Here is a 12276-nt window from a genome sequence, read left to right as displayed (position 1 = left end):
ATAACGTTGACGATACCCCTTGGCAACCAGACGGGCTTTATAGGTCTCCACCTTTCCATCTGCACCCCTCTTCCTTTTGAAGACCCATTTACACCCAATGGGTTTAACCCCTTCAGGTGGGTCAACCAATGTCCATACATCGTTGACCTTCATGGACTCCATTTCGAATTTCATGGCTTCAAGCCATTTCTCGGAATCAGGTCTCTGCATTGCATCCATATAGGTGATCGGATCCTCATTATTCTCATCAAGTTCGATGGGATCACCGTCCCGGACCAAGAAACCGTAGTATCTGTCCGGCTGATGCGGTACTCTACCGGATCACCTTAATGGTGCAGGTATATTGGGCTTCGGATCTGATCTAATCATATCCGACTCAGGTTCAGCTATTGGTGTCGGTCCTTCTACCTGTTGAACTTCATCAAGTTCAACCTTAGAGGCAACGGTTCCTTCACCAAGGAACTCCTTTTCTAAAAAGATTGTCTTAAGGCTGACGAACACCTTTTGTTCATCAGCATGATAGAAAAAATATCCTTTGGTCTCTTTGGGGTACCCTATGAATGAGCATTTGTCAGACCTAGGTCCAAGTTTGTCTGTGACTAATCGTTTGACATAGGTCGGGCACCCCCAGACCCTAAGGTGTGAAAGTACTGGCTTACATCCTGTCCATATCTCATATGGAGTCTTAATTACAGACTTACTTGGAACCCTATTTAACAGATAATAGGCTGATTCGAGTGCATATCCCCAGAAGGATATCGGCAAGCTAGCAAAATCCATCATGGATCGGACCATGTCTAACAGAGTCCGATTTCTCCTTTCAGACACACCATTATGCTGTGATGTTTCTAGAGGACTCTATTGGGAGAGAATCTCATTCTCCTAGATATGTGAGAAACTCACTAGAAAGGTATTCTCCTCCTCGATCAGATCGAAGAGTTTTAATACTCTTCCCAGTTTGTTTTTCTACTTCACTTCGAAATCGTTTGAACATTTCAAATGAATCCGACTTATGTTTCATCAGATAGACATATCCATATCGGGATAGGTCATCCGTGAAAGTTATGAAGTAGAAATATCCACCTCTAGCACTGGTGCTCATGGGCCCGCATATATCAGTATGTACTAGGCCCAAGAGCTTAGTAGCTCTCTCACCTTTTTCAGTAAATGGTGACTTGGTCATTTTACCAAGAAGGCAGGACTCACAGGTTGGAAGTGATTCACAATCACTGACTTCGAGGATTTTCTCTTGAGTCAACCTGTTTATTCTGTTCTTGTTTATATGACCTAGCCTACAGTGCCATAAGTAGATACTATCTAATCTAGGATGCATGCCAGTAGAATAGACTCTTATCAGGCTTGATCTTTTTGGTCTGGCTCTGCACTGATGTCCCAGCCTGAACTTGCACCTTCTTCACTTTCTTCTTCTTATTTTTCTTCCCTTTCTTAAAAGGTCGAGAACCAGAAGACGAACCTCCCACTAAGTTCACCGACTCCTTGTGAAGTTGGTGATCCTTCTCAAAGTTCTGAAGCAACCCCAGTAACCCATGGTAGTTCTCTTCAGACTTTGTCATTCTATAATGAATGAGGAATGAGAGATAAGACTTGGGCAGCGAGTTCAGTATTGCATCTTTCCCAAGCTACTCATGTAGGAAAAATCGAGCTTGCTCAATCGTTCCATCAGCTCGATCATATACAATACATGATCAGTGACAGAGGCACCATCCCGCATTTTGGCGTTGAAGATGGCACAACTAGTCTTGTGCCTCTCTACGTCATCGGGTGTGTCAAAGGCATCCTCCAACACTTGAAGCATGTCCTTTGGCTGAGCCGTCTCGAATCTGCGACTGAACTTGTCGCTCATGACAGCCAGCATGATACAGCGCACCATGGTCCGATCACTGAGCCACTTCTGGTAAGTATCTCTGACTATTCCACGTGCATTGGCAGCTGGCTCCTCAGGTACAGGATCCATTATCACATACAGAATCCGTTCATGCTCCAGGACTATCTTCAACTTTCGATACCAGCTACCGAAGTTGGGTCCCACCAACTTATCATTGTCCAACAATGATCGGAGCGATAGGGAAGTGGCCATATTTGCACAAAGGAGAACCATAACCTAATTAGTAATTGATTCATTAAACCTAAATATTTGGACTTTAATCAAAAGGTTTCTCCCATTATTTTATTCGAATTGGTAGCCTCTACCTCCAATTCGAGGAATTACCCTAATTCCTTAGTGGGTACTAGAATCCACTTAGACTGCACACAAGCCCAACTTTGGTTGGCCAACCTATGTACATCTAAGGGTAGGTTCATAACCAATTGTTTCTCTAAACAATTTTTAATAATTTTAATTTTACCCCAAAAACCTAATCAGTAGGCTTTGGCCTCCATTGTAAGGATCCGGTTAGGTCCAACCATTAACATGATCATACTTGGTGTATCTAACCAACGAATGATTAAGCCCTACTTTGGTTGGCTCACCTAACCACCATTAGAGAGACACTTCCAAGTCATCATATGATGAGTGATAATTCCATTAGTCAACAAGTACTAGGCCTTTGGGTCTGCAATGATTATTGAGTTAATGGACTCATTATCAAACACCTTAATGGGAGGCTATGACTCAGTTATCTCCATAACTTTGTCATTTTAAGGACCTAATAATTTTAGAGGATTTAAATAATTTAGAGGATGAGGTCAGATGAACCAGCTTATCATGATCCTCCAACTGGCTTCACCAAGTCAGCTTAAGGGAGACCATTAAAAGGGTTGGTCTAGGAGCACCTAAATCAGTCACACTGATTTACCTAGCTGACATGGGTCAGCTCGAATAGTCAAGTGATCCGATCAAAATATAATTTCACCAAGAGGCCAGGTAAGTTCGATCAGTGGGAGGGTCTGCCAAAGCTTGCCTTAGACACCATCAGAAATGGTCAGGTAAGCGGGCTCCCAATTAAAAACCACCGGTCTGGTTTACCTTAGACACCAACTGGTTTAATTAGTTTCGATTAGATCAACCTAACAGTTCGTGCTAGACCGCTTAGCCAAGAATCAAATCCATTTGGTTCTCGTTAAAGACATGGACTTGACCAACTACAACTATTGTAATTGATCTAGAGAATCCTTGACCTAATCTAAGACAACAATTGATTAGATTTAGTCAATTCTCTAATTAAGTCCATCTTTAATCTAACCATAGGTCTAACCCAATTAATGGACCTAATTCCCACTAACCCATTAACCCAATGTGTTATGATTTGTGTCTTAGGTTCTTCAATTCACAATCCTAGAACCTAATCAAACAACTTCTTAATTCTTAATTAAGTTTTGGGCTGAGGGTTGGGTTCGACTTTTCAAAAAATAATTTTTATATTTGTAAAATAATTTTATAATATGATTCTACCAACCATATTGCATGTTTGATTCATAATCAAGATACAAGTGAAATAAACATGAAACTACTTTAGATCTAATCTAAACAGGTTCATGTAATTGAAACAATTTCAACTTTAAACAATTTCTTTGCACAAAAATTATTAATAAAGAGATTTTATTTCAGATTTAAATATCTTTTAAATCTAATAAATCATAAATTTAATCTAGATCATATCTAACAAATTTATGATTAAACATAGATCTACACAAACTAGGACAACCTTTCAGTTTGTGATTGATCTAAAATTTTAATTTTAGATTTAATAATTAGATTATAAATTAGATCAAATTTAAAAAATAATCTAAGCATGTATAAATAATCATGTAATAAAGAACCTGACTCTGATACCAATTGTAGGAACCAGATCTAGGGTTTCAGGGTTAGATCTTGAAACTTTTTCAAGATCATACAGCGAAAGACTAAAATAAATCAAAATTTATTTTTTAAAATTATTTAAGAATACTACATCTCATACATATTACATGATTATTACATAGTATTAAATTAAAAATTAAAATATATAAATATAGCATGAACTACATGTTGATCATATCAACATGTTTCTATACCACATCTAATGTATGTATTAAACAATAGATCAGATCTATTACCTTGCAAGTTAGATGCTCTAATCTTGCTGATCCGGGCTTAAGGATGATGTTGCAAGCCGCACATGCATCCGGCTTCTAGGAGTCATCCACACGAGCCCACGAATCTCGATCAGAAGTCCTGCTTCAAGAAATCAGCACAGTATGCTAGTACTGCGTTGATCCTTCTTTGATGGTTGATCAGGTGCCTCCTTCTTCTTGATTTGGACTCTTCCAAAGATGGAAAGTAAAAGTAGGAGTTTCAGATCTGAGATGCTCTCAGAAAACTCAAGATGGAGGGAGGAAAGATATGAAAATAAAAAACCCTAGAAGAAGACCCTCTTCTTCTTCACATTTTTCTCTCTAGACACCCTAACTTGTGTCTTTTATATCTCCACGACCCAAAGGTCTTTCTCTCTGATTTTTGGATAGCCCAAAGGTCTCTCAAATCTCTATCTTCTTCTAAAATTTTATGAAGAAACTCATTTTATACAGAGAGATATGATAGAGTCCTTATCTAGGTCAAATATCTAGTCAAGGCTTATCCAAACATGGCAAGTTAAGGGGCGCCCAACTCTTGAGCACCTCCTCCATATTTTTGTGTATGGATCACCAAAAAAGGGTGCACAATGTGTACCATAAAATCTATGAAAATTTCAAAAAAAATTTGGATAAATTCGGTGCAAAATTGAAAGAGTTTTGGATTTCTAAAACTCTATCTCATAGAATTCGAAATCCAAACTTATTCCTTTTTGATTTGATCCAAACCACCTTCCATGTAAGAAAGAAGAGAGGAAACCTTTTGTGAACATGGGAGAGACCTGGGAGAGGGCTTTTGTCACACAAAATAAGTGGAGATTGGCGTTGAATAAGAGAGAGGGCGTGGGGAAGGCTTATGTGGCGCAAGGAGGAATCCTAGTCTTACTAGGATTCTATCTTATGACTTGTTTTAATTTGGTTTATCAAATCAAATCAAACCAAAATTAGATCAACCCAATTAAAATAGGTCTTAATCCAATTAAGAACCTAATTTAATCAGATTAAACTAGATTTAAATCTGATTTAATTTTCTAATCAAATTAGAAATTAGATTGACCCAAGTCTTAGTTGAACTAGGACTAGTTTTTTCTTGCACTTGGCTTATCCAATAAACCAATTGGACTTGATCCAATCAAGCCCAAAATAAATCTAATTAAATCATATTTAATTAGACTTAATCTCAGCCCATTGGCTTAATCACATTAAGCCAATTAGCAATGGAATTGCTAATCGATCCTCCTGCAATACTTGCACTGGGTTAAATGTCAATCGTATTGATCATTTAACCCTAGAATGATTCTTAATCGTTGATCAACCATCCGATCGGATCATGAACTCTAATGTGTGTGACCTCATAGGTCCGAACCTAAGCTGATAGCATAGGAATAAATTTCTGTACCAATCGAAGTGACCATCTAGCAATAATACCCGATGACCGAATAGGTCGAATGTGTAGAACAACATCCTTAGAACCCATGCGGATAAAGTTTTCATATAATTCATCCCCTTGACCAAAATGATCATAGGATACCCCAGAGTTCAACTGTCAACTCTGATCAGGTTGTCTACATTGTATTTCAAAATATCAAATCCATCTGATGGATTACCCTGGTCAAGGTTTTGCTAAATTGAAATACAGCGACTCATTCTTCTCCAACTCTTGGAGTGGTCAATCCCATCTCGATCACACTCTGACTTCGCAAGTACTTGACTGTGCCCAGAAGCCTTCCATCTCTGAATTAGAAATTCAGTTAGTCCAGTACCAAAGCACAGTGAGTTGCTTGCAAGTCACTGAGGCAATCTCAAGTCTAAGGGATACTTATACCTATGTCCCATCAGAGATATTCTTGACAGTAGAATACTCTGGAGTTGGTCAAGTTCAATGATGATGTACCCTTACATCTCACCTGTATGCCATACCAGTGTCTCCACACTCCTTGGTTAAGAGGACAACCAACCCATATGGCCTACAGCGACCTATGCTCGATAGAAGCTGTCATCCTTATTAACAGCTTATCATTTGGTCGTGAACAGTTTTAAGGACTAATCGATAAATCCTCTCTTTATCGAACTTAAATAGTCCTAAGGACTTCATCATAACAATGGAGTTCATTAGAAGATGAAAGCTTATGATGAAGATGCCAAATATATTTTATTTATTAACAAATCAATTATAATACTTGGTTGCTCAACCGTCAACAGCTTGACGATTGACTTTTTGGGACACATTTCCCAACACCATGGAGCATATGAGAAATTAAATTTAAGTGTTAATTAATTTTATATTAGATTTAAATTAATTAGACTTAATTGAGCCTAAAAATTTCAAGTTAGATTTGGTACAAAAGTCTTAAAGAGTTTGGGATGATAGCCTTTCGAAATTGTTTCGAACCTGCTTCGAATTGGATCTGATTAAATTAGATTTGAATCGGATCTATTTTAGATGAGATATTAGGAATCTTACTTGCACTAAGATTTTCCTCTCTTATGGGCTGATCAGCACCTGAAATCTTGCTGGTTGTGGGTGTCCCATGTGGGTGTGGGAATGGATGCTTTGTGGAAGTCATATTTGACGACAATTGTATCTTATGTAGGAGTCATTCTTTCATGAGTATTGAACTGATTCAAAGTATGTTTGAGTTAGGAGTCCTATACTTATTGGGTCATAAAAATCATCTATAAATAGAGAGGGTCTCTATTTATAGATGCATAGAAATTAAATAGCAAAAAAATCAGATTGAGAGAAGAGAAAAAGAGAGAGAGAGAGAGGGGCGTGAGAAGAGGGAGCCCCTATCTTCCTCTCCTTGGCGTCTCCCCTTGGTGCCGCCCCCTTCTCCTTGCCGTGAGCCCACTTTGGGTGTCCCTCTTACTGGTGTGAGGCATCATACCAGCACCTCTCCTTTCTTATTTGATTGGGTCGCAAAAGTGATTTAATCGGAGTTCATCCCACTTTTCTGTGGCGTCTGACGTGCATGCAAACTAGAGGATCTGCACATCCAGGCCTCCGCAAAGGTTTATTTTAAATTTTTAAAGATTTGATCTTTAATTTTACTACTAATCAAATAAAAATTTGATCCTTATTCATATAGATTAATAAAAAACTTTTAGATGCAACCTGGATTATCTGAAGAGAAACAATTTCTTTTTCCTTCAATTGATATCAGAGCAGGGCTAAAATACATGCATACATATCTAAATTTTTTTGGATTAATGACATATTTTATGTAATTAAAATTTTATGTTAGATATTAAATCTAATTTAAATCTATATATATATATAATTTTTGATCTAATTTTGATTGGATTAGATGAGTCTAATCAATTATTGATTAAGGTTGTTATAAGATTGTTATAACAGAATTTTATTATTGCTGAATTTTTGATAGAATAATAATATGAATTAAAATTTATTTTAAATTTATTTTAATATTATTATTTTTATTATGAAGTGAAGCTTATTTAGATCTGAATTAGATCCATTTTGATGGATATTTAGATCTGAATCTTATCGAAATTCAGTACTACACTAAAATAGATTTTATCAAAAATTTGATCTTTATGTATTCATGTTTGCATCTAGTTAATTTTTTATATGATATCAAATTTGAAATTAATATTTTATAATTAGTATAATAAATGTTTCAGATTTGATATGATGTATGTGATGTATCAAATCTAATTAGATTAGATGAAGAATATGATTGATAAGATCAAAGATATATTCATGATATAAAATTATTTTATCAATAATTAATGTTGATGTCATTGCATATGAAATTAGATTTCAGATCTTAGTAGCCTAATACTCGGATTGATGAGATCACCAAATCATCCGATCATAAGAGATCGAAGAGATTAATCTCTCTTTTATCTATTCGATGGGTTCTATTATGACGTGTAGGGGTATTATTGTGATCTAATTTCATACAGAAGAAAAGTGAACTGATTCCTATGATTATTTTGATCATAAATATGTTTAGATTAGATCTAAAATAATTTATGATTCATTACAATGAGATAAAATTTAGATATAAAATTATTTTAAATCTGAATAGCATGTTACATAAGATGTAATTGTTATTGATCTAAAAATTGTCATAATGCATGAGATGTATGTATGAAGTTTAGATCATACCTATGCATGTTTAATTATTAAACATACTATGAAAATTTATTTTCATGAATTGAAATATATGGTATACTTCACCTGAAATCCTGGTAGAATAGTTATATAGACTGAAACATATATTTCACACACTTAATTTTGAATTAAGTTTGAATGATCTAGATTTTAGAATTGAAGATTATTAATACACCACATAAATCGATGGACAAAGGGTTAGTTTGAATCAAGTCTTTCTAATGGGTTAGACCTAGGGTTAGAAACACATATGGATCAAGTAAAGAAATTGATTAAATTTAATCAAGCGTTGAATTAGATTAGATTAGTATTTCTCTAAATCAATCTTAATAGTTGAAGTTTGATCAAGTTTATGTATTTGATCCTAATAAATGGACCATGATCATGACTCTGTGGTTGAGCCCGAATCTTCTGGTGGACCAAATCAAAACTAATTAATCGATTAGTGTCTAAGATAAGTTTGGTAGATTCAATCAAGTGATTTTTAATTGGGAGCTATTCACCTAGATGCGTCAATAGTGAGTTAAGGGCACATCTCTCCCACTGATCTCACTTAACTGGCCAACATAATAGATTATGTTTTGATTAGGTCACTAGTCAATTCATATAGACCCATGTCATTAAAGTGAATCAGTATGACTGATTTAGATATCTTTAGACCAGCTTGTATTTAATCCCCTATATGACTTGGTGAAGTCAGTGGAAGGATTTTCAGCTTGTTGGTCATCTTCTTCTTTTATTCTCAAGTTAATGAAATCAAATCCTCTAAATTATTAGGTCCATAAAATGATAGAGTTATGAGATAACTTGGTCATAGCCTCTCATTAAGGTGCGTGATAATGAGTCTAATATTTCAAATAGATATTGGAGGTGCCACACGTCTGATGTCTATTACGTATTAAAATTATCATTCATCATATGACCATCATGATGTACCTTCAGATCAATACTAAACTTTTCAGTACCTCCTCTATGTATATTTTTTGTGAAAAGCTTAGCATCCTTTTAGATCTATCTCTATAGACCTTTATTCCAAGAATGTAGAATACTTTTCTTAGATCTTTCATAGAGAATTTTTTTGACAACCATACTTTGATCGAGGTCAGCATGGAAATATCTTTTCCAATTGAAAGGATGTCATCCACATACAGTACGAGGAATATGATAGTGCTCCCACTTATCCTTTTGTACATACATGACTCCTTCTCATTTTTGATGAAATCAAATGATTTGATCACATCATTAAAATAAATATTCCAACTCTAAAATATTTGCTTAAATCCGTATATGAACCTTTGCAACTTGTAGGCTTTGTGATCACTATCATTGGAGGTGAAACCCATAGTGCTTCATATAGATATCTTCCTCAAGATATCTATTTAAGAAGGTAATTTTTATATCCATCTGTCAGATTTTATAATCATAATATACTACAATAGCGAGAAGTGTCTGAATGAATTTCAACATGGCTATGGGTAAAAAATTTTCTAATAGTTAATGCCTTCACGTTGACTATAATCTTTCGCTTCCAGCCTTACCTTATAGGTCATTACCTTACCATCCGAATCAATTTTCTTTTTGTAGATCCATTTACATCTAATAGGTACTATACCTTCAGATAGATTTACTAAAGTCTAGATATAGATGGAATGCATGGAGTCAATTTCTGACTTCATTGCTTCCTTCCATTTCTCAGAGTCAACATCTAATATCGCCTCATTATAGATTTTGGAATCATCTCTATGATCCCTATCTCCTATTAGAAATACTTCTTCTACATCCTCTATAAGTATACCTAATACCTTTCATGATGATGGGAGACCCTACTAGATCTATGAGGTAGAGGAGGTACTATATCTACTGGGTCATTATAAATAGGTTCTAGCTCTAGGACTCGTGGCTCTTTAGAGGCCCTCTCTTCGAGCTCAATTTTTTTTCATTGCCTCTTGGATAAACTATTTTTTCAAGAAGATAGTATAATGGCTCAGAATCACATTGTGATCCTCCAAGAAGTAAAAGTAGTATCCCATAGGTTCCTTAGGATATCCTATGAAATGAACCCTAATTGACCTAGCCTCTAACTTGTCTGCCTACTATCGCTTGACATGGATCGAATATCTCCAAACCTTGAGATAACCAAAATTTAGTTTCTTACCATGCCATATTTCATATGGTGTGGTAGGAACAAGTTTAGAGAAAATCTTATTTAAAAGATAAATTACAAAAAGTAACACATATCCCCAAATATACAATAGAAGATCTGTGAAGCTCATCATAGACTGGACCATATCCAATAGGGTCCTATTCCTCTTCTTAGATATCCGATTGAGCTGAGGTATTTCAGGAGGCATCCACTGTGAGACTATGCCATTATCCTTGAGATAGCTTTGAAATTTCTCACTAAGGTATTCTCCTCCTCGATCTAATCAAAAAATCTTTATGAATTCTTTTGTTTGCTTCTTCACTTCATATTTGAACTCCTTGAACTTTTCAAAGATCTCAGATTTATATCACATCAAGTACATATACCATACCGTGAATAGTCATCGATAAAGGTTATGAAATGAGATAACCATCCCCGACCTGTATGTCAAATAGACCACATACATCAGTGTGTATCAGGGCTAATATCTCAGTGATCCTTTCTTCATATCCCACAAAGGATAACTTGGCCATCATTTCTTGAAGACATAACTCACAAATTAGATATAACTCAAAAGTCAATGGCTCGAAAGGCCATGTTTCTCCAATTTATTAATTCTATTCTCTCCTATATGGCTTAGCCTAAGTTGCCATAGATATCTTTGGTTTAATCTATCTCTTGGTCTCTTAGACTCTATGACATTTATTGCTTGCTCATTAACATTTACACATACATCAACATGCAAATGATAAAGATTGTCAATCGTAAAGGCACATGCAATAATTTTATTTTCAAAATAAATTTTACATTGATCTTTATTGAAATTAAATATGTAATCATCCTATACTAGCATAGATATAAAAATCAAATTTTTGCTAGCTACTGTTATATAAAAATAGTCTCTAAATTTTAAACTATATTTTGATGGTAGCCGTAGAGGATAAGTGCCCATGGCTATAGCAGCAACTCTTGCTCTATTGACGACTCGAAGAGTAACTTCACCTTCCCTCAACCCTCTAACTTTGTCTAGATCCTGTATAGAAGTGCATAAATGAGTATTTGAACTAGAATCTAAAATTCAACTAGAAGAAGAGAAAACTGTAAGATTAATTTCTATAATGAGTAAGTCAGACATACCTTCAAAAGGTGTGTCCTTCTTTTTGTTCTTTAGGCTTGTCAGGTAAGAAGTTTGTTCCACAGTAAAAATAGAACCCCTTGAACTCTTCAAGGTCCCTTCAGATGTCATCAACATATTAAGTAATTCAAACAAGGTGCTATCAATCTTATTCACATGGTAGTTTATAATAAACTGGTCATATGAATCAAGAAGGGATTGTAGGATCAGATCCACTTGTAACTCCTTGTCCATGGTCATTCTGAGCTTCTGAAGCTCCTTGATGTCCTTGATTATTGTCAAATAATGATCATGGACTGACTATCCATCACACATATTCACTCTGAAGAGTCTCCTGAAGACTTCAAAGTGAGTTATGCGACTCACCATACAACTCTTACAGGTGAGTCAGCATATCTTTGGCAGTCTTCATATCTTCCTACTGATGCTGAAGTTTGTTAGACATGGATGCCATGATGTAGCACCTAGTCTGATTATCATCATCCATCCACTTGTCAAGTGCAGCTCATTGATTAGGAGATGGATGAGTTGGCAACACGGGCATTTTCTGGTTGAGAACATGGGTCAATTTTTCAGAGCTAAGAACTATTCTCAGGTTCTTGAGCCAATCCTTATAGTTGGTTCTGATCAATTTATTGATGTCAAGGATATGAGCTAGTGGGTTGGAAGTTGACATGATTAATGGCAGAGAGTAAATTTTTTTAATTAGATATTTATACTTAATTTTAATTTGTTTTAGAGACTTTAAAAACAAATGCTATTCTGACTATTTTTTTAAGTCTCTTA

This window comes from Elaeis guineensis, chromosome 11, assembly GCF_000442705.2.
Source record: "Elaeis guineensis isolate ETL-2024a chromosome 11, EG11, whole genome shotgun sequence".
Classification (NCBI taxonomy): domain Eukaryota; kingdom Viridiplantae; phylum Streptophyta; class Magnoliopsida; order Arecales; family Arecaceae; genus Elaeis; species Elaeis guineensis.
Note: the sequence above shows the minus strand (reverse complement) of the source record.